Below are 27,084 nucleotides of genomic sequence, written 5' to 3'. Positions count from 1 at the left end.
CGGTACCGTTATTGGAGGCAGCCATGGCGGAATGAGGCCCATTGTGTTCTGTTACATTACAATGTCAGCCTCTTTGCCCCAGGAGTGCAATTTCATCAGCAGGATGTAATGCTTTAGCCTGTGACCTGGTCACAACAGACACCATTGCTGGTTTTCCAGTGGGACCCTGCCAAGCACAAAGACATTGTTTTCAAACAGACAACGAGCAAGGAGCCTTCCAGAAGGCCTACTTTGAACAAATACATGTAGTCACTTCATTATAAAGTGACCACTGTTGTCCCTGTCTTCTCTAACGGTCCTAAGGACCAAATAAATAAGTGTCTGGTATTCTGGGTTTTAAGAGGGTTGAACCTGCAATGGTAAGCTACAATGTGGCAGTAGGTGGCAATCCTTTCACTACACACACCATGAACAGGTGACTGTTCCAGAGCATCATCTTGTCCAAGATTATTATCCAGATCATTCTACCACAGTCTTTGAAACTTGGTTTCACTCTGAGCAGTCTGATTTCAGATTGAATGGCCAGACCAGCAGTCTATGAGCCTCAAGAATAATTCATTTATCACGGACCCATCCTTCAGAGAGTAAGATTCACACATCTGCAACACCCTTCTGTGCCTTTGCTACCATTGGTCTACCTGCCACAAAGAATGTTGTGCTTAGTCTCCCATTGGTCAATAACCACAAAGAAGTACTCTCATCTGTGGGGTGCTTGCTCGATGAAAATGTTAGGGTTTGGTGTTTTTAGGCGACCTCCAGTTTATCCTATCAAGCTTAACTAGTGAATCTCAAAAGTTATGTAGATGATTGGTGTTCTCACAAACTTACAAGGTCCATTTTGTATGTTGACATATTCCTTTTCTTCACTTTCTTGCCCCTCCAGAATCACTTTGTTACTGGGGGAAGCGTTTTCAATAAGAAAGTCACCTGGTCCCAAGAACTGAAAATGAAGCTAGCAAATCTAAGATATCCAACCCCACAAGATAAGTTTTGTGAACAAGCAGAAGGAGGATCTGATCCATTACCTGCCAAGTGTGTGATACCTGCTTTGCTTGTCATTTAAACCTCAAGTTCCAGTTACTTGATTACAAGTTAATGGGCCTTATTGTTCTCCCCCTTATGGCCAGTCCTTCTCCAGATCATCAACGGCTGTGCCTGTGGATGTTTCGGTACAAGGTGTTTGAAGTGGAAAGCATCCACCTCCATTGTGACTGTCACATGACTTCATACCAGTGATGATCTGAAGCCGGGAGGAAAAAAAGAAATATGCACTGGTAGTGAGGTCAAGGAAGTTTACACTCTCTTACTTGATATCTGTGTATTTTGGTTCTGCAGTGTCTTCTTCTGAAGGAACATGGCAAAGTTATGTTTTCTCTGGTACTTGAGTATGCTTTCTAGGAGCTCTACATATTTCAGGTTGCCCTGCATGAGCTTCATCCGCTAGCACTTTTTTTCTGTTAATGTTTTATCCAGTAAGATCACTCAGTAGGAGAAGTACTTGTAGCGGAAGGTCTGTGTATATCTGCAAGACTCGGGTTCGAATCCCTACAACGTAACCTCAGCCTTTCATACTTTCAAGGTCAATAAATGAGTGCCACCTTCGGTTGTTTAATAATAGTTGTATGTAAAGCACTATATAAATAACAAATCAGTATTATTATCATGGTACTCGCACAAATTCATCAATTTCTGGCACTGTTTAACATTTCTTCATTTATATTTCTCTGCATTTTATCTGCAGTGATAAAGGCGGCATAATTTCTGTCAGCAGATGTCCTCCACAACTGCCAGATTTTAGGTGTTTTTCCCAGGACCTAGGCATTGGGGATTGGTTTGTAGGGGATGCCAATACAATCAGGCCAGAATTTCCTACCTTCCCTCTTCTAAACTGGTAGAGGTCATAACATGGTCAAGGCCAGACTCCCGGGAGAAGAGTGATGTGGGTGTGGTACAGGGTATTACAGGAATCATTTTAAATACATGGAAGTCAAAACCAAGGTGAAGCAAAATACTTTAGATTTTTTTAAGGTAGGAAAACGTTGTATGCACAGTACAATATAACATACATGTCGGAACTGTTCAGGTCTTTAGTTTGGTATGCAGCCTTTTTACCATGCATTTGTCACCGTGGTAACTTTTAGCACTGATTTGGATCCATGTTTTACCCTTTATATGGTCTCAAAATGCAGGGGGTTGTTTCAGTAAGGCAATAATGGGTCAATGGGTCAATGGCAGTGGGTGCATGGTGAGGAAAAAGGGGAGAGCAGGGGGTTCTTCATCTGACTTTTGCAACAAAAAAGGCAATCGATCAGTGGTAAAAAAGCTGCAGTTGTAAAATGTGCAGAAAAAACACTTAGACGTAACTGTCGATATGGGTACTGACAAAGTCATAAGCAGTCACAAGGCTTGTAAAGGCTGATCAGTCTATACATGATGATTGGACAGCCCAGCAGGATGCAGTGCCCGTCTCACCACTAACCTGATGAAGACCAGCCTTAGGATATTATTTGGTAGATTCAGGTGCAGGAATTTTTCCACAGAGTGTTTTGCTGAACATTTTTTACCGAAAAAACAAATCGAGTTTTTAGTATATATTTGAGGGGCTTCCACCCAACACCCTTTGATTTGATCTAGTATCTATTCCCCACACACACCCACCACTGTATCCCCTTAACCCCCGGACCCCCATATTTTTCACTGAGTTTTTTCCACCGAAAAAGTACCTGATGATGTAACAACGTTGTACCACATCATGATGATGAGAGGACGGTATGCTTCAAGGTCTATCAAGGGCCAGAAAGGGTAGCAACATATCTATCATATCTCTGACTAAGTCAGCTGGTGATATGTCTTGTTTTTTGAAGTCTAGCTTCTTCATCCTCTGTGTCACCATGATGACCAAGTCAAGCAAAGTCTCCAAAAATGGACATGGGCATAAACTTGTGTCACGGTTGATCCCACTGAAATGTGAGAGGCAAGCACTGTCTTGGCCTCACCCTGGTAGATTGTACTCTTTTGTATATAGCTTCAGGGAAAAGCTTTGAAATGGGAGCATCTAGGAAGGTTGTAAATTCTGGCGGGGCATACTCACATCTAGTCATTGGCCAGATTATTCATGATATTGTGACTCTTCTAGAAGTAACTAGAGCAGAATTTAAACAATTGAGGAATCGGATTGTGTGTATAGGATTCATTCAAACATGTTGGCATACCAAGCAGTTTCCCAGGCTATCCACATATGGAGGGTAAATTGAGTCCAGACATCCTATTCATACTGGTTTTACCATACTCCCACCTTCCTGCCCCCACCTGGAGCAGTACTGCAGCAAGGTAAGCGCAATGGGGCTTTGAAATCCGCTGAGGACTTTGTCTACAACTTTTTCCCAAATTGTTGTTCACATATTACAAAAGTTGCCACCGAGCGAGTGAGCGAGCGACACACTCTAAATTAGAGCAGTAGCTGCTAAATTGAATTAACAACTGTTAAGATGGAATTCTGAACTCTGACCTGGTGATTCAGAAGTCCAGTCTAGATTCTTGGAACAGAGTAACCTTATGGACAAGCCAGACCAACCAAGGTAGCATTGGCGGCAGTCAAGACTAGGTCTCAGGAGGGGTCAGGGTGACTGAAATGAGCACAAAGAGTAAAGAACAGTACAAATCACTCCTACATAGGTGTATCTATATTAAAAATATAAGTACATTTATTCAAGGCCTTTGAAGTTCAACACACAGTAATAATCAACAGTAACACTTTTAAACCAACACAATCCTATTAAAATTCATATATACAAGACCAAGTGGCGTAAAGTGTTAAATGTACAGAATAAGTCAACAACCTGCAAGGGAAAGAAACCGGCAGTGAAAATTATCTTTAGGCAGTTCTGCAGTAATCACAATCCTAACTGAAAGGTAGTCCAGTCCCTAAGAAGAGGGAAGACTATTGCTCAAATGTACTTGCAATGCTGGCGCACGCGGTAGTGCAGATGGGTGAAAATGGGATCTCTTGTAGGGCCTGTAGCAGCTCAGGAAGGTGGGTGAGGTGATGCAGAATAAGTTCCCACTATTCATGGAGGGTCTCCCTGAGAGGGCAGAACAGGTTCCGGGAGTTTGGAATAGTTGGATAGCTCAGGCTAGCTGTGGAAATGTTAGGGGCCCTCACGGGCCACTCGTGTGTAAAAATGGATGGATGCGATAGGGGCCACCGTTAAGAGTTGCAATTACTCACCGACCCCTGGTGCACTCCAGACCAAACTTCGGCAGTCGAGTCCACTTTGGTTGCAGGTTCAAATGCGGCAATTGTGCGGCTCTGTGGCTTTCAGCTGTGATGTTACAGGGATGAATCCCAAACGGGACAGTAGCGAGTTCTCCGCTCCTGGTGGATAGATCAGGCCAGTTTCACTGCAGCAGGCTTAGGACACAGAGGGGCACTGCAGCAAGGCACCTGCGAAGCACGTCACCACACCTGGGTGACACAGTAACTGCGTGTACTCCAGTTCAGGTGCTGTCTCTTTACTCCAGACCTGGGAATGCCAAGTGTACAAAATTTGGGGTTGGAGTGCCGTGAACACAGAGATTGCGATGTAGCAAGTTTCAAGGGTCATCTCAAAACAGCAGCGGTATCAGAGCAAAGGTCCTGTACAAGCTGTTCAGCCCACTGCTTGGCCCAGGGACACTTCCGAGAAGGCTTACTTGCAGGGTTTGATGAAGGTGCTGAGAATAGTTAGTCTCACTATTCCAATGGGTTGAAGCGTCTTCGCAGACATTCTAGTTTGATCAGATGCAGAGGGGTCCAGCGTGACAACAGCAGGCTCAGGGTGCCAAACCTTCCAGCGGGTCACCAGCGGTTCCTTGACTTAGCTTCTTGGTTTCAGGATACTTGGATCCTATCCTTCATTCAGTGAGAACTCCAGAGATCAACCTGGTATGGTTGTGTGGAGCCTTCTCTTATCCAGAATCTCCTTCGCGCCAAAACAAAGAGGACCCACTGGGAGATCTGCTCATATACAGCCACACCATACGTGGACCAATCACGGACCACAGTGGTCCCAGGCATTCACAGCACAGCAGACTCTCTGGCACCCAGGATGTGTGTTGGAACCAGACAGTCCAACCCACATCCTGGAAGCACACACACAAGGCATGCCAAAACCTGTGAAAGCTTGGCATATCGCAGGAAAATGCATGCCCAAATAAGGACTGGCCCAGGGACCTGGGGAAGGTGAAGGGTAAATATGGTCAAAGGACAGGACAAAGAACCTCGTGGCATGGCCATTTTGGAGCCAGGCCACCTATTTGTGCCAAACGCGGTAAACATGGTTTACCTGGCAGTAATGGGTTAAAATATATGAAAAGATAAGCTGCCAAACTTCCTGTCCAAGGCACATCTGCACTTCTCCTAAAAAGTCCTTCAAGGGTGTCTAGGGCCGTTAGAATGACCGGAAGACCCAAGTGCATTGTACTATAATGAACATTGTGCACTTGCAACATGTTGCAGAAAAGTTGCAACATTGACATGGACTAAGGGAAACAAAGTCTCCCAGTACTGACTGTCTTTATGGGCATGTCAGTTTCCCCATAACCAAGTGAGCGAAAAAGCCCAGGGGAGTACAGCAGAAGGCTGTGCCCCACTGGCAAAGTCAGACTATGGTATAAAACAGCAGCAAAAATTTGGGGGGTACACAACTGGAGGGAAAACTTCATATAAATGGGAATCTTTCCTATCAACAAAATGCAGTTATTTCTACTGAGGCATCTGTGTTGTTAAAATCATCTTGGGGCACTTTTATTATTTTCCTTCATTGCCATTGCTACCTGAGTGCACTCTCCAAGATGGCTGCCCTTGCCTGTGCAGAGGAGACATCTATTGTCTAAAGCCTGCTCCCTCTACAATTGGCTGCCTAATTTCTATTTCTGCCTATCATAGGCTGCCGCAGGTGGTAGCTGGCCCCTGCATCGAAGGCCCACACCCCTCTTGCCTTGCATCTGTGCTATTTTGAAGAAATACGATTTTAGGCTGCATGTGCTTATTTCACCTGTGCATTCCATTGTGTTGCATCAGTGCCATTTTGAAGAAATTCGATCTTAGGCTGCGTGTACTTATTACATCTGTGCACCCCTCTTGCCTTGCATCTCTTGATATTCTATTCCTTTCTGGATTGCATTTATGCCTTTGTGAATACGTCCACAAGGCCACCTGGTGAGTTTAGCTTGAACTGTGCTGTGTAGCCACTCTTCTTTCACTCATCGACAAACTTCTGTTGTCCTTATGGCTCTCTCCATCTCTCCTACTTTCTCTAACTGCTATGCTATCACCTATTCCCCCTCTCTCACGAAGTCTGGTAGAAAAAAGCACAAAAACGACATCTTGAGTGCAAATCCTGGACTTCCCATCACAGATACCTACATCAGCGCTTCCTCCAGAGAGGTTTCCAATGATATCCGCTTCACTGTCCCCTCTTCAGATCTATGGACCCCCATCTCATCTCCACTCTCTACTGTACCACTTTCATTACCATTAATGGTAGCACAAAGTGGGAGATCCTCTTGGCCAGCTTCTCATCCTCACCTTGCTTCGTGAATGTCTATCACACAAGCTCAATCCTGGTTCAGGTTCCAAAATCCAACCTCCTTCTCTTTGACCGGATCCTGCCTTCTCTCATTAACTTCCTTCCTTCTCCTGCAACTTCCACTACTACTCTCTCTCTCTCCCTCCTCTAACTGGTGCAACACGCCCTTGTATACCACCTCAGAAAACGTTCAAATGCAGAGACCTCCTCTATCTGGTGACTATAAATGCCTGCTCAGCCAACAAACAATCTGTTAACATCTGCCTTCTTCTTGAAGACATTGACCTCAATATTATCGCTCTTACCTAGACATGGTTCAATCCCAGCTCAGTCACTGCTTTTGACTCCCTCCATCCTGACAGCTTCAAAATTATCTCCAAGCCTCAACCTCACCGCACTGGAGGGGGGTTGCCTTAATCTTCCCTGAGTGGGTTCTTGCTTCCATCTTTCCCACCCAGCTCTACTGTTCCTTTGAAAGCCTGGTTTGCAAGTTGGTCATCTCTTCCTCCTCCACCATGACCATTGCTACCATTCACAGGCCTCCAGGTGCCAAACCACCCCGTTCCTCCCTGAATGGGCTGATTTCTGCTCCTCCTTACTTTCATCCTGGGTGATTTCAACATCCAACTAGACTCACCTGGCTCTGCATCCACTCTCTTCACTCACCTCTGCACCTCTCTTTTCCTCTCTATTCTCCCTTCTGGGCCAACCCACGCAGCTGGACACATTCTGGACACCCTCATACATTCTGACTTCTCTCTCTCCCCCTCTATAGTCACCCCTCTCTTCTAGTATGACCATTCTCTCCTCTCCTCCCATCTGGGTCCCTTTAGCCCTCTGACTGCCCCCCAATAATCCCTACCATCCTTGTTCACTAACATCCGCCCAATGAAATAAGTGTCAGCTGCTGCCTTCACTTCCACCTTCAGCCCGCCTACCTCTATTACTACCTCTGACTCTGCAGTCAGCAACCTCCACCTTCCATCACCAATACTCTTGACATTCTTGCCCCAGTCATGAGGATCCACCTGAAACATGCCTTTAAGTGTAACACCTGGTACGACTCCGAACTTGCCGCCCTGAAATCAAAGTGCAGGGCGGCGGAACCCAAGTGACAAACTTCAGGCTCACCCTCTGACAGACAGGCCTGCCGCCTGCACCAAATGCAACACAGACTCTCCATCCACTCCAAGAAAAGAGCCCACATACAGGCAAATGCTTCTGGTGCATCCAACAGCACGGCTGAACTTTTCAAGATATGTAGGGAACTAGCCAACTCTTCCGAAGTTTCGTCCTCCCCTTCTCCCTCCCAGGCCCACTGCAGTGCACTGGCCACACAATTTGCCACCAAAACCCAGAAAATCCTGAACACCCTGGCTACCCACCCTCCAAATCCATCCCTCACACCCTTGCTTCCCTTGGCCCCTCACCCTCCTCTTTCCTCCTTCCCCTCTGTCACACCTCAAGAAGTTACAAGAGCTGTCCACTCCATGAAGGTCTCTTCTAAACAGGTTTCCCTTTGCTCATCCAGGACCATCAAGGATAACATTGGCTCTCTTTCCCCCAGAGTCGCTGATTTCTGCAATCACTATTTTCACACTGGATGTTTCCCTTCCTCCCTTAAGCACTACCTTGTGCACACACTCCCGAAAAAACCCTCAGCCAATCCTACCTGCCGTGCCAACTACCACCTTAATTCTAACACCCCCTTCTTCGGGAAGCTGCTGGAGAAGTTGGCATTGCTCCAACTCAACTCACACACCAAACTTGTTGATGGTCTTCATGACCATCAATCTGGATTCCGAGGATCCAGAAGCACAGAAGCACAGAAGCTGCTCTTATGAAGACTGGTGAAGAACTGCTTGCATCTATAGACTCCAACTCCCCTGCTGTCCTCATCCTTCTTTTTCTCTCTTATCTGCCATCCATTCCTGGTGCACCTCCACTTATCTCTGCCTCAGGAACTGTAAAATCGAAATCCTACCCACTGGGACCCCTGCTCCCTCTTTCTTCCCTTCACTCTGACCTTCCTCCTAAGCCAGAAACCTTGGAGTCATCTTCAACTCCTCTCTCCGGTTCCTCCCTCACACTCCGGACATCACCAAGAAGTCCTACTTTAAGCTCTTACTTCTCAAAGGAATTCTACTTTTTTTGACTTTCCCCTGTAGGCTTAATGTTACCCGAGCCCTGGTTCTCTCTAGGCTTGACTATTGCAATGGCCTCCTCCTGAATCTACCTTCTTCCACCCTGCAACCCCTCTAGCTAATCCAGAACAGGGCATCAAGACTTATCCTGGCCTTAACCCCAGGGATTGCATCTCTCCTGCCCTACAAACTCTTCATTTGCTCCCATTTGCTGCACAGGATACATTCAAATCTCTCTGCATCATCCACAAAGCTTACTGGGCCCATGGAACACACTTTCTTCAACTCTATCTTACTAAATACTCTTCCTCTAGACCACCATGTTCCTATGGCACCAACTCTTTGTGTGTAAAGCGTTTTTCTAAACAGAGGGTAGGTGGTCGATCGCTTTCCTCACCTGGCTCCTTCCTATGGAACGGCCTCCCCAGCCGCTACGCCTTGAGCAGGACTTTCTTAAATTCTGGAGGCTCCTCAAGATTATCTTCTTTACCTCCTCCTTCCCTTTCTCTCTTCTCTGCTAATCCCTCAGTTGCTGTGATTGGTGTTCGGGGCCCTTATGCATCCTCAGGGCTCCTGACCTCACATACCCAATCGGCCTTGCTCCTTTTTACCCTCAGCACTTGCCTTGGCACACCCTCCAACCTAGAGGTTTGCACTTACTCCTAACATGGCCCCTGGCCATCTAGCACTTAACAACCGAAGCACTTCATCTGTGGCTCACCCATGAGCCCGGACTTCTCAGCACCTACACCTTCTACCCTCTTCCTTGCTGCACTTGCACATTCTGAATATTCACAAGGCATATTAGTTTCGTCCTTCCTCCTTCCTCTCCTTCACACTTATTAAATGTTGTGATTGTAATGTATGTCACTCCCTTGTTCCCCTACACTCGCCCTGTGGGTGCTTTGAAACTGTATTTAACTTGCTGTGTAAGCGCCTAACAAGCAAATAATAAATAATTCTTGGCCTGAGCAGTCATTGGTATTGGCAGGCTGGCATAACCTTTGGTATGTATGGCCACATACGGATCACTCTGCAATAGGAATGTGGTTGGGTCATAGAGTTTCACAATACATTTTAAATAGGGAAAGTTGAAGTACAGATTGTATGTGCTTCCTGAATGAAGTGAATGCTGCCATCCACCAATGCAGCCCCCTTTCTAGTCAGCTATTTGTGGACCCTATAGGATAGAGCTGATCTGAGTCCATGGAGCAGAACTCCGGGTTTTTTAAGATGGAGCCTCCTCTGTGGGCTCTGTGCAGGGGACATTTTGTGAAAAGATGTCTCTACCACAAGAGAATCCTTCAGCTCTTTTGGAAACTGAGGTGAGATAAAAACGAGAGGAGAAGAGTGAAATAAGAATGCCTCCACTTCATGAAGCTATCAAAAGCATGTGCCTATCTTATTTAGTTGGTGTTTTTTGGAAGAATTGACAGTCCCCTCTAGGACGAACCAACTGAGAAGTCAAACTCTGGTAAGAGGCTATTAAAGTGGGGCTGAATACAGGGATGTAATTGGCCCAGAAGAGCAGATTGAGAAAAGAGCTGCAGATGCAGGCTATACAAAAAGGACACTGCATGTACACTGCTGAAGAGAGGATAATACAATGGAACAAGTACAGTATTTACCTTTGACAGACATCCCCAAGAGAACATTTGAACAGTGACCTTACTTGTGTACAGTGAATAGTTAGTAAGGTTCTCTTATCAAGAATGACGTGGATAAACACCCTTGACCTGCATGACAATTTTCTCAGCAAAAGGCATTATTAACCACAACCTCTAAGAATTTACCAAGCAGGAACCCTGTCACCAGTTTTGAACGAGACTGTTAGCATACGATTTCCTATATGCTCGGATCTAATCCATTTGTAGTCCCAGATGCATCAATGTGGATGAATCCTGTCTTTAAAATACATGGGAACACTAGATTCTGTCCGACCTGGTACTTAAGAGGTATCTGCTATGTAAAGGATCTGTTTGAGGATGACAGAACGAGTCCATATGCCGAATTGTGTGAGCAATTTGATTGACGGGACCACAGCTACACAAATGATAGGCAATTCAGAGGGGCTATAGCTGAAATGCTCAATCAATCCTCTCCTCCATTTTGCCAGAATGAAGCCTGGTCATAACTGGCGGTGTTCGCAACTGCTGGCCACCCAAATGCCCCATTTTATAGGATACTAGCTTTAGCCTGTAAAGATGATACAGAACTTCTGCCCATATGGTCTAGAGAACTGGGAGAAATCCTGGAGCCTGGGCGTTGGAGGAGACGTTGCAACAATGCTTGCTTGTCATCTACGTATGGGGGCCTAATAGCTTCCCAGATTAAGGTACTCTACCGGGCATACTGGACGCCGGAACGGATGTATCGAAGGCAGCTCACCAACAATGATGTATGTTGGAAATGTAAAGAAGAAAGAGGAACCCTGAGCCATTTAATTTGGTTTTGTTGCAAGACTAAAGAGTACTGCAAGGGGATGCAGGAGAGACTGAGTCTAGTACTGCAATTCACTGTGCCTATTAAAGCTTCCCTGCTAATATTTATAAATGAAGATTCTATAGAAGATTTGAGTTATGCAAACAAAACTTGGTCATTCCCTGGTTGCATGCTGGCAAAGGAAATGATCCTGCGTGCCCGGAAGCCAGCAAGAACAGGGATGAATTAGAAAGGTTCAAAGAGATCTGGGGCCCCTTCCTAGATCTGTATGGCTAATTTGGACAAATATAAACACAGTGCATGATATAAATAAACTGCGTGATACACAACCTCTGTATATGTAGATGTTCTTGTGAGTAGCGAAAAGCAAAATTATGTATTTTTATTTGTTTTTTACTTATTTGTATTTATTTTATATTTTTTCCCTCCTCTAGAATAATTTAATGTCTGGATATTGACTGGGAATTAATGTTATAGCAGTGTTTTACAATTATGTGCCTTTCATTACTTGACTCTCCTTATGATGCTTTCTGAGCATTGTACCTTGTGTTTTACATTTGCAAAATAAAAGATGTATACCCAGCAAAAGGCAGGTGAGGGCTTAAGAATATTGGGGTTTGGGAGTCAGTGCTTTCAATAACAGGGATTACAGCTTCGTCGAGCACAGTATTTCAATAGAGGTGTTCTACATAGGTCTCTCTTAATGTTAGCCTGCATGCAGTCCCCCATTTTCCCCTATTTGACTTCTTCTGTTTTGCTTCTGTATTGCCTCAATGTTCATGTTTTTGTTTATGTGAATGTGTACAGTCGATTGGGCGCACATACATCTGGGGTTTCGTGAAGCTAAACAGTCAAGAGGATGAGATGTGTGGAGAAGTGCTAGAACACAAATACATAGGGCCTCATTACACGGAAGGCGGTAATGGTTAACAGTCACCGTTAATGGTAACGGTGACCGTTAACCATTACCGCCTTACTACGAGGTCCCTTAGCAGGTTGGTGCTTTAACGCCTGCTTTTTGCAGGCGTTAAAAACCAACCCGCTAAGGGACCTTGGTGCTAATTACGGCACCGCAAAATTGCGGTGCCGTAATTAGCACCTTCCCATTCCCATTATGCCCTATGGGGCAAAAATGGGAATGGGGAAGGGCAGTGGTGGAAGGGGGAATTACCGTCCCGCCACCCTTGGTGTATTTTAACGGCATGGACCGAGGTGCTAATAGCACCTTGGTCCTCCGCCTTCCGTGTAATGAGGCCCATACTGTATAGCAGAATAGCTGACCGAAAAGAGCAGGAGACTGGAGGAGGGGGGGGGGGCAAAGAAGAAAGCGAAGATATTCATGTTTGATATTGACGGTGTATTTACGGAGGGGTGTGGGACTGGCATGTTTAACTCTTTAACTTTTGCACTGCACAAGAGCACATTATGTGGCATGGGCTAATTAAAATGTGAACAATTCTGAACCTAGACATGTCTACCAATGAAGTCATGCGTGTCTCACTTTTCTTTATCCCCTTCCTCCTCTCGGAACCCTCAAAAGGCCTAGGTGTAGAATGGGGGTGACTAAGACAACACTATTTATTATAATAGATAGGTGCACGCTAAACGTGTTGCATATCGAAAGGTAGTGCAGTGTGCGAAGTTATCTGACTTTATGTTACCAATTGGCAGAGACCGCAACAAATTCTTTTTTTTTAACCGGATGTCTTCAGAGGGGGTGTATGCAAGTTTTTCAGACTTAAAATGCAATCTAGGATACCATGGAATGCGAGCATTTTCACTCTTAGACCATGTTAAGTAAGCATAATGCACCTCATGTTGGGTATTTTGATTGTTCTTCTGATTTCCTTTCTTCATTGTTAACTTTCTTACAAGAGTTCAAAGAACAGTCAATAAAAGGAAGCTGACAATCATGCTCTCTTGATAGTAAGAGTGCTGCCAACTGCAAGGCATAGGGCCTCATTACGACCCAGGCGGTGAGGGGTTAACGGCGCCGTAAAAGGTGGCGGCGCCATTAACCCCTTACCATCTAATTACGAGGTCCCTTCGTGGGTCCCTACCTTAACGGCTGGGTTTAGCAGCCGTTAAGGATTGGACCCACAAAGGGACCTAGGAGGTAATTACGGTACCGCAATTTGCGGTACCGTAACTACCGCCTTCCCCATTTCTATTGAGCCCTATGGGGGCAAAAATGGGAATGGGGAAGGGCCAATGGTGAATGGGGAATTACACCACGGCGGAATCGGTAAAATACCGGCAGCAACCATGGTGCTACTAGCGCCATGGTTACCGCACGGGTCGTAATGAGGCCCATAGTTAGTGTAGTGAACACTTTAACACTAGGCTGCCTGGCATAGTTAGTGTAGTGAACCCTTTAACATCACACACCCTGGCATAGTTAGTAGTGAACACTTTAACAATGTGTACCTTGGTGTAGGTAGTGTAGTGAACCCTTAAAAAACATGCTCCCTGGCATAATTAGTGTAGTGAACCCTTAAAAACCATGCTCCCTGGCATAGTTAGTGTAGTGAACCCTTTAAAGCCATGCTCCCTGGCAGAGTTAGTATAGTTTACCCTTTAACACTGTGCACCCTGGCATCGCTAGTGTAGTGAACCCTTTAACACCATGCACCCTGGCATAGTTAGTGTAGTGAATGCTTTAAAGCCATGCTCCCTGGCATAGTTAGTGTAGTGAACCCTTTAACACCATGCACCCTGGCATAGTTAGTGTAGTGAATGCTTTAAAGCCATGCTCCCTGGCATAGTTAGCTTAGTGAACGCTTTAACGTCACCCTTGTGTTGTTAGTGTAGTGAACCCTTAAACACCATGCTCCCTGGCATAGTTAGTGTAGTGAACCCTCTAACACCATGCACCCTGGCATAGTTAGTGTAGTGAATGCTTTAACATCACCCACCCTGGCATAGTTAGTGTAGTGAACGCTTTAACAACGTGAACCTTGGTACAGGTAGTGTTGTGAACCTTTAAACACCATGCTCCCTGGCATAGTTAGTGTAGTGAACCCTTTAACACTAGGCTGCCTGGCATAGTTAGGGTAGTGAACCCTTAAACACTGTGCACATTGTGCATAGATGTTACTGCTTTCTTCGGATACTATCAAAGTAAAACACTTCTACCCTGCATTCTTCTATGTCTTTTGTACAAATAGGGCTGCTAAATTATTCTTGTTGTTCACATTAATTATAACAATGGCAATATTATTTTTTTCATCGCTGGCTGTTAAATCTAATTAAGGATGTGCTTGAAGTGTTGAAGTGTTTTATAAGTGTAAATATGAATCTCCCGATACAGGCATGCAGGAGCTCTTCACAAGCGGTGCCAATGATTAGCAAACTCCACAAATTGCAAATTGCTTAAGCAAATTCCGTCCCAAAAGGGCAGAATACTAATTTACGCTTTTTTGCCCATTTGACTCTTCTTGTTAAAGAAAAATTGCCCGGGGCTACAAACGAGCCCCTAAATGTATCAGTAACATGTTATGCCAGAAATTAATTGCATAGGCAAATTATTGTAAGTTCATGTAGGTCTGTTCCCGCAACAGAAGCTCTTACATTTTAAACCCCAGGGTGTATGACAAAAAGATTGCCCAGCTTTTTTAAATATGTCAGCCCGAAGCCAGTGTGGGAGACGCTTTAAGGTTGTAATGCATGAAGATGCTGCAGCATGGTACAATTTAGAAAAAACTTTGGCTCAAAGTTTTTCAAAACTGTTTTATATGCATTTGGAGAGTGGTACATTTTTGTGCTGATTTGGAAAGGCAGAACAAATGTACAAACACAGAACAGTAGTCTTGGTCCTTTTCGCAGGACACTATATTCTCAGAAATTACCCACTAACGTACCACTGTGCACAAATAATTCCAGTTGTGTTATCCTAAATCAAGGATTGTGTAACAAAATACTCGTCAAACGGTAAAACCAGGAAGTGTGATAATGACACATACAGGGTATCTAAGAAAGTCCACACAGCAGTAAGCAATGTCCTTAAAGAAGAACTTCCTTCTCATCACTCATCATGAGATGCAATATGCCTCATTAAAATATTTATGTTGGTGGAATACACAGACCACCATGTGTAGTACAGAGATCTTATTCCATCTTTCCATCTTCCATGAATCTTTCACAAGGCACATGTTTTGTCTTCACTTTTGGAACAACTCATAGGAATTACTTCAAGTGAAAAAATAACAACATCACTGCTGTATTCCATGAAACACTAAAGTCATGGTGAAATGTGCAATACAACATCCTTATCGAGTAGGACAATGTTCAAAGAAGTACTTAAAACGTGGCTATCACAGAAATCCCTGCCAGCCGAAGAAAAAGCCCTTCTTCTTCCATCAACAGTGCTGCTTTACTGTATATAATGGCAAGCCCAATTCTGGCACACTCCTGTGGTAAAACGATCTGCTGCTCTTGATCTAGGTTTGCACTATACGCAATACAATGACGTATGATTGGTGTGCTTAGCCTACTATACAGACATCCCTATATTGGTGAATGTATTGCAAAGGAGATCATAAACGTACATGCCACTAAAAGGGACTTCTAGAGTACACAGAAAATACACGTTACTCTATCACTCTTATATGTATGTATACAATACACACTAACCTATGTAAAGTGATGAAAGATTACCACTGAGGAGAGTAATCCTGGAAAACAAGTTTTTCCTTTGTCATGTTTCTTGGCAGTAAATGATAATAGTTCAATACCACATGGCAAATGAAGAATACAATGTAGGATGAGATACCCCAGCCAGTAGTAGAAGCAGACATTGGGCCTCATTACGAGGTTGGAGGTAGCCATGCTGGTTACACCGGCATGGCTACCCCCAAACTCGGGTCCGAGTTCCCGCGAAAGGGGAATCACTGGGCCATTCCGACCTTGGCGGGCCCGGTAATTGCCCTTGCGCGAGAGCCGGTACATCCACATTCCCATTTGAACCCCCATAGGGCTCAATGGGGAGGATGGTAGCAGCAATACTGTTCATAACGGTACCATTGCTACCATTCAGTTCTGCTCGTGGTTGCCGCTCTGCACCCCTGGTTTGACCAGGCGTGCAGTGTGGCACCCGCGAGCAGAACTTGTAATGTGGCCATACAGTGACAACAGCGCCGGCAGCACTACCGGCGCCAATGTCACCGTACTGCCACAATCGTAATGAGGCCCATTATGTTTCAGAAATGCCGTCAGGCCTGGGGCACAATCACTGCCATGTTGCCCACTACTCATTATAACTCATCCACTAACCACCTTCTACTGCAACCAAGCTACCCATGCCCCATGCTAAATCACTTGCCCTTCTATCACTACACGTCTTTTGTGTCTCATTGGCACTTCCACCAGTTTAGTAAATGCACTCACCTACTTCGTGAGTTAGTATGCTGGTCATGTTGTGCTGGGGTAGGGTGACTTCCTACATCTGTCATTATTCAGCTTACATTTTCAATCAGTCACTTTATAAGTCCATGATTGTTTTCTCTGTGTCTCTCAATGTATAGGTGACTCTTTCCATGGCTATTATCCAGTCAAAATCTTAATGGGTTTTTTTAAATGTCAATTTGTTTGACACAGTACTCTTCCCGTTCACATTATTCCTGGTTACTTGGGAGGTTATTGATTCGTATCAAAGTGTTCTCCAGCCTCAGATATTCTGGCTTTAGAAAATGTATGTATTCCAGTACATCAGGTCAAAGCTGGGTCGTTTTTGGGCACATAGTATGTTCCTCTAGCTGTGTTCCACCTCCAGCACTGTAGACTAAATGTAATTTCTAAATGTTTTCAGTGCATTCTGAAAGTAATTCTTTGTTGCAGATGGAGATCCTGGAACGCTATTTCAAGCATGGCAATGGTGTAATTTCGATCATTCCATTCTTTCCAACGTTATTGACTTTTAATTCCATACCCCAGAGTATTCCATATTTATCAAAGTAATGCCTGTTAACTGTGTCCATTTAATTTATATTTTCTAGAGGTGGGGAGTCAACCATCTTTCCATTAATTATTTGTTGAACTGTTCCTTTTGGTTCCTGCTAAAGGGACTACTAGCCAAATATTCCTATTTCAGATATTACACGTCTGATAGCTCAAAATGTCGAGGCGGTCAGATTTTGAGTGGATTTCATTTGTCTGAAGGATGTAAGTATGCACTCTGTCCAGATGCTTTACAGTTTGTTTACCAAGCTGAATCGGTTTACTACTTGCAAGTTCTTTTAGACGGAGGAGGAGTAGCTCTGGGGTTGTGCCACAATGGTATGCTTTCACTTTTCTGGATGCCAAAATGAAATTCGGCTTTCTAGCTGTTGGTTGCAACATGTGTCTAAGAACGTGGAGATTTGCAGGGTCATTTTTAATGCCCTAATTTTGGTTTGGAACAGGAGGAGCTCGTCTTTCCCAATAAGCAAAGATTTGTTTTTTATGTCTTCACAACAATTGTATCACAGGAGGGTCTAGTCTGATCCATATTTTACTTGGGATTGGGGCATGAAACTTCATTATCATTTATATAACCTTAGACAGAACCATGATTCATGTGTTGATTATAAGGGCACATATTGTACTGCATCACACAGCAGTGGATCCATTATTAAAGAAGTTACTTTTTTCATTGATTTTACAAAATGGATCTCTCAAAAGTTGAATCACTGTTTTGTATTGATGAAATGCTCTCCTCTTAGGTCAAAGCTGGATCTCAGGCAGCGTTGAATTGGGATCTGATTCACCCCAGTTGATGCAATGATCTGGTATCTTCTCATAGTTACCTGTCATCAGTGTACAGTAAGGTCTCCATTTCAATAAGTCAAATTCAAAGGCCCAGGTAAGCCTTATGGGTTCTTTGTTTTATAGCAAACATTTCTAGGGATTGACACAGCTTCAGTGCCTAAAGAGAACATTCTTGTTTCTTTCCTGCTCTGATTGTTATTTCTTCTGCCATGAAATCTTACATTTTTTATTTGGCTTTACATCCAAAGCAAAAGCTCTGTTTTGTTCCTGTGAAGTTTTCCCCAAAGCTAATTGTCCTCAATAAATGGAAATGACTGATGGGTCTTCCAAATAGCACCTCTTCTGCCCCAGTGAAATTGGAACTTGGACTAACAGGACTATATTATAAAGCCAGACTGAAACTGATTATGTACTGGCTTATTTTATCAAATATTGAGGAGTTAATGATTAGAGCGCAGTTCTGTTACATGTCCTAAAGACTCTGGGAGCTAAAAACCTTAAACGATGTGTTTATTTGAAAGATAGTTAAATGATGCAAAATGGGCCGAATTGTGGTCTCCTGTCACATGAGCCAAATAGATATTGGAATGCAGCTCCCGAACTATGATAGCACATGCTCACACTCCCTTATATTCTAAGCGACGAGAACACACTACAAGGCCAAGTTCAAAGACAATCTTCATGGCAGAAGGCAGGGCTGATGCAAGACGTTGGGCTAATTGGGTGAAGAGGTAAAGTTATGTCTATCGCCTGGCACCTGGGTATGAGCGTACGTGCTGTTAGTGAGCCAAATGTTCCAAACTGGCACAAGCGTGTCAACCAATTGTAGAGGGCCATATATCAAAGGGACTTATAGTTTGGGAGCCAATGATGTACCATGTATCTAATAATTGATGAAGATGACTTGCTCTAGGGGTGGGCATGAGTTGTCCACCTGACAGCGAATGTCCAATCACAACCCAATCCCTTATTAACAGTATACTTAGATGTTCCCCTTGAGCATATCACAAAACCCCATAGGTTTCTCTTATTTGCCACGTAGTGCAACATCACATATGATGAATATTTGCAATAAAAGTGTGATTTTTTATGAAATGCATCGAAAGAATGCTGTGCGACTTCCATTAATGTTCATTGTAACTCCTTGTTTTAGACAATTGATATTAAAACAGACAAACTTGCCATCTTCCTGAGTTGGTTCCGTTATTTGGTGTAAGAGTTACTCTGCTTCCCATCCACTTAGAACCGTAAGTTCAGGTAAGTCACCCTTGCTGGGAGGAACAAATTCCCTGGTTTCATCACTGGACCCACAGGAGTAAACAACATTGGAGTGAAATAGTAGAAGTGAACCAGAGTTATGTACTACAATGTTTCATAGGCAAATGGCTTCCCTTGGGCATGAGTCTTGACTGTGTAGGGAGTCCACCAGCTTGCTTACAGGTACTCATCCCTCCTTTTCCTATGGGGCTTGACAATGAGAACTCCACCTGCTACATAGCTCCTGAGAAGGATGGTGAAGGTGGTGGGGCACAACTTTCTTGGCCATTGATGCTTGCCACCTGCCACACATTTTTCTACCCTCTACTACACCCCCCAGGGCAAGTTGGAGCTCCCTACTTCTCTCACATTTGCCTGCTAGAGAGTAGGAAAGGTTCACCCAGTGAGTAATCACAATAGAAGCTATGTTTGCTGTTTCATCCTTAAGCCAGGACGGCATGAGCCATTTCAGTGTCACTCATTTTATCAGTCTCGGAAGGAGGAAAGTGTTTGCTAGCTCATCCAAGTTACAAACTAGGGCATTTTGAGCATAGATATCTCCAGCTAGTGAGGCAACCATATGGGGAACCTTACAAAATACAAAAGAAAATAAGGTTTGTACCAGACATTTTTAATTATAGAGTCAACAGAAAAGTAAAATAAAAATGTGATGGATGCAGGGCTGTGAACTAATCATTACCACTATCATTGTTCTGGGCAGCCTTCTATGCCATTATTTATGAATCATGCCTGCGGCATTACAGAAGAGAACTATCTTTAAGCAACGAGTTCTGGTTCTGTCTGAACAACTTGGCCACATCCCCACTACAGTGGAATATAAGGCACCCAGCCTTTTTATTTTGAGCTATCAGGTGGTACTTAAGCGCCACCTATAAGCCAAAACTATTGCAATGGAGTACAGTTAGGTAAGAGATGTAAGGCGGGACAAACAGTTTTTGGCTGTTGTTTGGTTATTTACCCATCTATTGGCTGTCTCGGGCAATGCTAATCCCAATGGCCATCCCCACCCACTACTTTCCTCTCCCACCCAAGACACGTCTTTGAGCTTGTTCTATCAAGAGAAACATCAATGTTTAATCTGTCAGTGTTATTTCTACATAGTCTACTGGGAGATAATAGTTTAATTACAACTGCAAATCGCTACTGGAGTAATATGCATGTCTTACCCAAGTGTGGCTTCAGTCACATGATGTATATTTCTTCCATACACTGAATCCCTGTTCAAAACAAGCAACTACAATGCCAAAGGTGTTGCCTTGATGTATTAGATAGTATTTTAAAAGTAACTGCCGTTATATCCCAGGTAACCACTCTACTTTCCAGCTCTTGCAATTTTATGGGCAAGTAGTACCATAAGGCCACTGCCTAGCACAAGCCTACACAAAAACCCAAACTGCGGGCTTTGCCAATTCTTGTTAGGACTTATGGTCTAGTAGATTGGTCAGGACTGCTAACAGCAGTGGCAGGACCTTACATCCATCCCTTTTGGTTTTAGTTTCTCTCCCTAAATGACAGTGACAATGTATATGTTCGGATGTGGGTGTCTAGCTGGCTATGACTAGCAAATCCAACTGCACCTCACTCCTTAAATCCAACAGGGTTGTAGGGACAACTTTCAGCTCTCCTGTGTTGCATACCTACCTGAGGGTTTTAGACCTAAAGAGAATGTATCTTTGTCAAAGTGGGAGCTTGCACTGCCTGATGGTGTCATAGTTTGGACTAGTAAATGCCAACCTCATAATCTCATACTATTTGAGCATCTGTTAAGCAATTGTAGGTGCAGGGAATATATATCATGTGCATTGAGGTACTTGTTCGGAAACCATTATGATGCAACTCTTGGGGGTTTAAGCTATTGCCAGACTCACACCTAATGGAAATTGAGCCTCACAGTGGAAAAGGCTCATTTGGTTCAGCTACCATGCAGCCTTTAAATGGGATAGAACCAGTGCTGCCACCAACATGGAATAGACCTGCACACAACTCATCCATCACAAATTATGGATGAGGGGACTCCTTCCGCACCTACACCCCCCACCTTTCTAGCTAAACAAGAAAATCAATTACCCGCACCATCAATACTCAAACAACACTCGACCATACACTTGCATGGGCATCAGCACAAACAAGCATAAATATATCGAGAGGTGCCCACGCACATTAACACTGACCAGGTGGGACCTCTTCTGTGTAATGTATTTAAAAATACTAGAAACCAACACTCAACTAATTTAAAATAAAAAGTATGGGAGAGCAGACTCTTAGGGTCAGTCACCATATGATCCTTCAAACTGAACAAAGTTTAAAATCTTCATGAGTACGCAATGTGCTATTAAACATAGCTTTCACCCAGTAGTTCGACAGGCCAGAAAGAAACCCTCTTGTCACAGGACACTACCAAATATCCCCAAAACGACCAGACAATGGGCCTCATTACACGGAAGGCGGTGAGCCATGGCGCTATTAGCGCCATGGCTCATGCCGGTAAAATACCGGCACCGCCTTGGCGGAAAGGGGATTTACCGCCCCATTCCAAGGTTGGTGGGGCGGTAAATCCCCCTTCCGCCATTGCCCTTCCCCATTCCCATTTCTGCCCCATAGGGCTCTATGGGAATGGGGAAGGCGCTAATTACAGCACCGCAATTTTGCGGTGCCGTAATTAGCTCTGAGGTCCCTTAGCGGGTTGGTTTTGAACGCCTGCAAAAAGCAGGCGTTGAAGCACCAACCCGCTAAGGGACCTCGTAGTAAGGCGGTAGGGATTTACCGGTACCGGTATTTTACCGGTAAATCCCTACCGCCATCCGTGTAATGAGGCCCAATCTATATTGTGCCCAACAGTTCCTGTTCATCTAACCACCTCATTCTAACCTACTCACATCCTCACCTCTCTCCACCTTACACTACTCACACAAGCACTTGCACGTTCTGAATACTCACAAAGCATACTAGGTTCGTCCTTTTCTTTTTTCCCTCCACTTTATTTAATATCTTTGTGTTTTTTAATCTGTTTCATTCCCATGTTTCCTCCCTTTGCCATGTGGGCGCTTGGAAACAGAATGTACTTGCTGTATAAGCGCCTAACAAGCGAACAATAAATACATTAAAAAATCAACCTCTGCACACTGCAGCAAGCTGCTTATTTACACACTGCAATTAAGGAGCAATGCTATTGCTCACCTCGTTTGCCTGTTCCCCCCTGGTCAATCTTGAGCTCTCCTGTTTAGATGAAATATACACAAAAGGCAGTTTTCCAAGCCACTATCCTTCGCACTGATTCTTGGGTACCTCCAAATTGCAAGCATCAGCATTACAGGAGTCACACTTATCATTCCCTCTATCCAACTAACAACCCTCTTTTCTTGGCGATTCACACACAGTGAGACTAAGGTGTACAATACAAGACCACTTTACAATACGTTACATCCTACAGCACAGCAAGAAACTGATAGCAGATCATTCCAGTAGAGTAAACAGTGTCGGGTCAATTTTACGGTTAATAGGTGCTGTAGGGGTGACCTGAATGCTCTTATTTGGAACTCTGATCATCATTTCTTTGTATCTGCATCTGCAAGGTTTGGGAGATTTATATCAGATTTACATTTGGTGTATACCTATCTGTTCATGAAAAGTAATTGGGATTAGTGGGTGGCCTATGCCACTTTCTAGGAGGCCTGAGTGTTAAAGGTCATGTGATGTCACTTCCAGTGTTGTTATAATACACAAGGTTGTCCCTATTGGAAATCCTTACTAAATAAAACACTTTGTAAATTGTTATACCAAACCGTTATTTGACATTGTCGACTATCTGGGTGTCACCTATACTAACTATTCGGATAACATCCAGATACTCATCGCCATCACTGGTGACTACACCACTGACTTAATAGCTCTCAATGAAATCTACTCAGTCATCCAAGCTTGGATGGCATCCCATGGCCTATGCTTAAACGACGATAAGACAGAGCTACTTATCCTCGGATCCCAACATCGACTCAACAAATTGGACCCAGCTTTTAAAGCTTTTGACATTGATGGGAATACCATTAAGGTGCTGAACAATGCTAAAACCCTAGGCTTCCACCTTGACTCTACCCTTTCCATGACAAAACAAATCAATTTGGTGGTATCAGCATCAGCAAACACATGTGAACTAGTGACAGCCTGCAGACCTTTCATCACCACATCTAACTGCATCATATTGGCAAGAACTCTTGTGATGGCCAAAATTGATTATTGCAATGCCCTGTATCTGGGGTCTAGTCAAAAGAAAATCAACAGGCTTCAAGTAACACAGAATAATGCTACCAGAGCAGCCCTCAATATCCCTAGAAAAGTTCACATCTCTGACACCAGACGGAACCTCCATTGGCTCCCTGTGGCACACAGAATATCGCTCAAAACCCTAGCACTTACATACAAGTGCCTAACTAAACAAACACCAGAATACTTGGCCAACCACCTCTCTGCACACACAGCCACACGACCACTTAGATCTGCACAAGCTCATTCACTAGTTAGACCCAGATTTAAACTACTAAACTTGGGCGGTGGGGGGAGGGGTGGTTCAGCTTCCCAGTTCTTGCTTCAAAACTCTGGAACACACTCCCAAATACGCTCAGAAAAGACGCCTGCTACTCTGCCTTTAAGAACAAAGCTAAGTTTTGGCTCACAGAGCTAGACCTAGCCACCACTAGTGTCTGAAAATCCATTTCTGTCACACTATGTTACGGCCTGTACCGACTAGGCGGACAGCCTAAATAATAATCACATGTACTCACAAGCGTATTTACCTACGTACACTTACTTTAGGCGTATATACTATGTTTCAATTTGCCCTCAATTTGCTATTGTATTATATGCTCATGTGAAAACAGAAACAAAATATCGAGGCTGAGTACCCCAAAAGGAAATACACCAAACACAGGTTTCAAAGGAACATACAAAGTACTTTATTCTCTATCGAATACAATTACAAAACAGTGCAAAGTCAGATAGCTATCGGCCCTCAGTACAACACAACGAACTCCAGCGTGGTTCAGTGTGTTCAGTGAGAGACTGTACATTAGAATGCATTCGCTTTTTATACATTTTGTGAACACTAGTTCCAACCCCTCTTCGGGTTAATATTCTACTTAATACATCACCAATTCTAGGGTTCGTTGCCGAGTCTCAAATAACCACATCTAACTGGTTTGTTCTTTATTACATGTAACAATAAGTGTATGCATTAACTGTGTATTCTAAGTTTCGTATTGCAGGTCTTCTTAAACATTAATACAATATAGTAAAACAGATGTTCTTTGTCCATTTGTGTAAATACATTATCATAATACATATTCGTGGATTGGTTTACTTGCGCGAGTAATCCTTTTACACATAGGTCAACGTAGGATGAGGTCTCAGTTCATGACCTCAACAAGTAGCCTGCAGGCAGATTACACATTAGCGATGTTGTGGGATGTTTTTACCCATGCATCCGAGCCCTACCTCAAAAACTGTGCAGTACTGGCATTAAAAACATCATGATGGCCAGAGCTTCCCAGGAAATGCCCAGGGAAAGGCATGAAGAATAGGCTGCCACCCATTTTTGCCGATGTTATGGGCACAGAAGGACACTGCCTAAAACCACCATTGGACTACCCACACCGTAGTCTGAAACCATTGGGAATGGCAATGCTGATTGCCAAAAGCAACCTAGAATTGTGGGGAATTCATTTTCTTAAATCCCAAAAATGGGTGCATTACCAGTACTCACCACTATCAGAAAGCCGGCGTTTTAAAACAACACCAGACTTTTTTTTTTGTGTAAAACTGAATAAATGAACCCAAAGCATGCCAAAGAAAGACTGAGAGGTGGATACAATGTAAAGTTATATTCTGAAGTGACTTGAAGGTTTATAACAAGACTGGCTAAGCTGTGGATTTCAGCAGTTTAAGTAAATTTGGACTGAAAGACACTAAAAATCTAAATGTTTAAAAGAAATGAGTGACCTACTTTTGAGTGTCACATAGGTTGCAATTGTTTAAATGTCATAGTTTTAAACTTACAATCAGCATTTTAGCTGCATATGTAAAAAATGGTTAGTTTATTTGAATGCAGAAAACTGGGTAACTAAAAGTGACATTAGCTGGGGCCTGGCTTAAGGAACTGAATTCTGCCCACCAGCTACCCCCGACAGGAGATGAGACTTGCACAACAGCTGTGTTCCCAGGCCTAGCTGTCCTTTTGCTGCTCCCACCAAAAGGGATATGACACTTCCCTGATTGAATTACCTGGGCTCTGCAGGAAATTGAACAAAGCCCTGTCCTGACTCAGGCAAATGTTTTATTACGGGGGCCGTAAAAGTGGCTTCCTCCTGGAAGTAAAGGGGAGGAGCACTGCCTGTGAGAGCAAGCTGGCTTGGCAGAACTGGAAAAACCAGAAATTCAACCTTGTGCTGGGGGGAAACCACACCCCTGTAGCCAGAATATGGTTTTAGAAAAAGATGGATCATTCATAGAGCGGACTTGTGAAAATTATTTAAATGATACCATAATTCTTGTGATTTTTCTGCCCACATTTTAAGAGGTTTTTAGAACCGGTGGCATGATCTGGGGGCAAGCTAGCAGTTAAGAGGGTATTACTTAAAATGTATGCATGTTAAAAATCTGACACTTCATCAATTAATGTCCATACTCCTTGCGCACATGTGTGTAAATTTGGGGTAATGTCCGATATTGCGAAACCAGTTAAAAAGTGCAAATGTTGCCATTTCTGAATGCAAGCTCCCAGGAAGAGCAGATTTGGACAGGGTATACCTCCTGTGATATGTGATGGGTGCATGTAATTTTAAACAAATGTGTACCTGTGCAAATATGTCTTTTGGGTCAAAATATAGATTGTGTGTAATTTGACAGGGGTGGGTTCTCTGTACCATAAACAGACCTCATCATGATGACACTTCATTTCATTCCCCCAATCAAGGGGAAGAGGATGAAGTGGCCAATGACAAGTGGAGAGGGGTAGAGCCTAGTGATGCTGCACACACACCCATTTTCAAAACACATAAAAGCAGACAGTCAGGACAGATAGGGACAGTCAATTCCATTTGCTGCAACGCGCTCTGCCGGACCACACAACATCCAGAAGATACTAGATTCCACACTTAGACTTTAAAACTCCAAAGAACTTGATTCAGAACTCAAAGCAAGGGCCTAAACCCACAAACTGAGAACTCTTCTCAGTGGGCCTCAGCATCCAGCAAACCTAACAGCGATATCAGCATCCAGGAGCCGTGCAGATCAGCGCTGGGTCCAGAGAAAGCTGTGCAGAAAGATCCAGAAGCAGTGCTGTACCCAGAGAAAGCAGAGCAGTTCGCAGAACCAGAGGCAGAGCAGAGCTGACCCAGACCGCTGTTTGCAGAACTAGAGAGCTGACCCAGACGCTCTGCGCAGAGACTCTCCATGACGAGTGAAGAAAACCTGACCAGATCCGTGGCAAGGCCCATTTATTTCAAAAATATATTGTGAGTACCTAGCAGAACTGTGCAGAACCAATCTCTTAGTTAAAATAATATAATTCAATCTATTTTAATCTAAGTAGACCTGCCTCCTAACTGTCACCTGTCATTTTCTAGTTGCTAGCTGTCACTTGTCTTTTTGAATTTTAACATTCCAAATCCGAAAAACTACCTTTATTTAATTGCTCATATCTCCGTGACCGTTTGTCCTAGAGACTTGCAGTAACTTCCCTCTGAAAGCTAGGCATCTTGGCTTTTCAATGAACCTTGAACCACATTCCTACCCCCTATATTTTTGCCGCAATCGCGAAAAATGCATGCGCAAATTTTACCGCAATTTGAAAATTCCTCCACGTGTGAAAACAGCAGCTTCTTGCTTTCCTTGCTAAAAATTCGTTTGCCTCTTAA

Source organism: Ambystoma mexicanum, chromosome 6p, assembly GCF_040938575.1.
Source record: "Ambystoma mexicanum isolate Mex_15411 chromosome 6p, UKY_AmexF1_1, whole genome shotgun sequence".
Taxonomy (NCBI): domain Eukaryota; kingdom Metazoa; phylum Chordata; class Amphibia; order Caudata; family Ambystomatidae; genus Ambystoma; species Ambystoma mexicanum.
The sequence above is the reverse complement of the archived record's forward strand: the minus strand, read 5'-3'. Positions refer to the sequence as shown.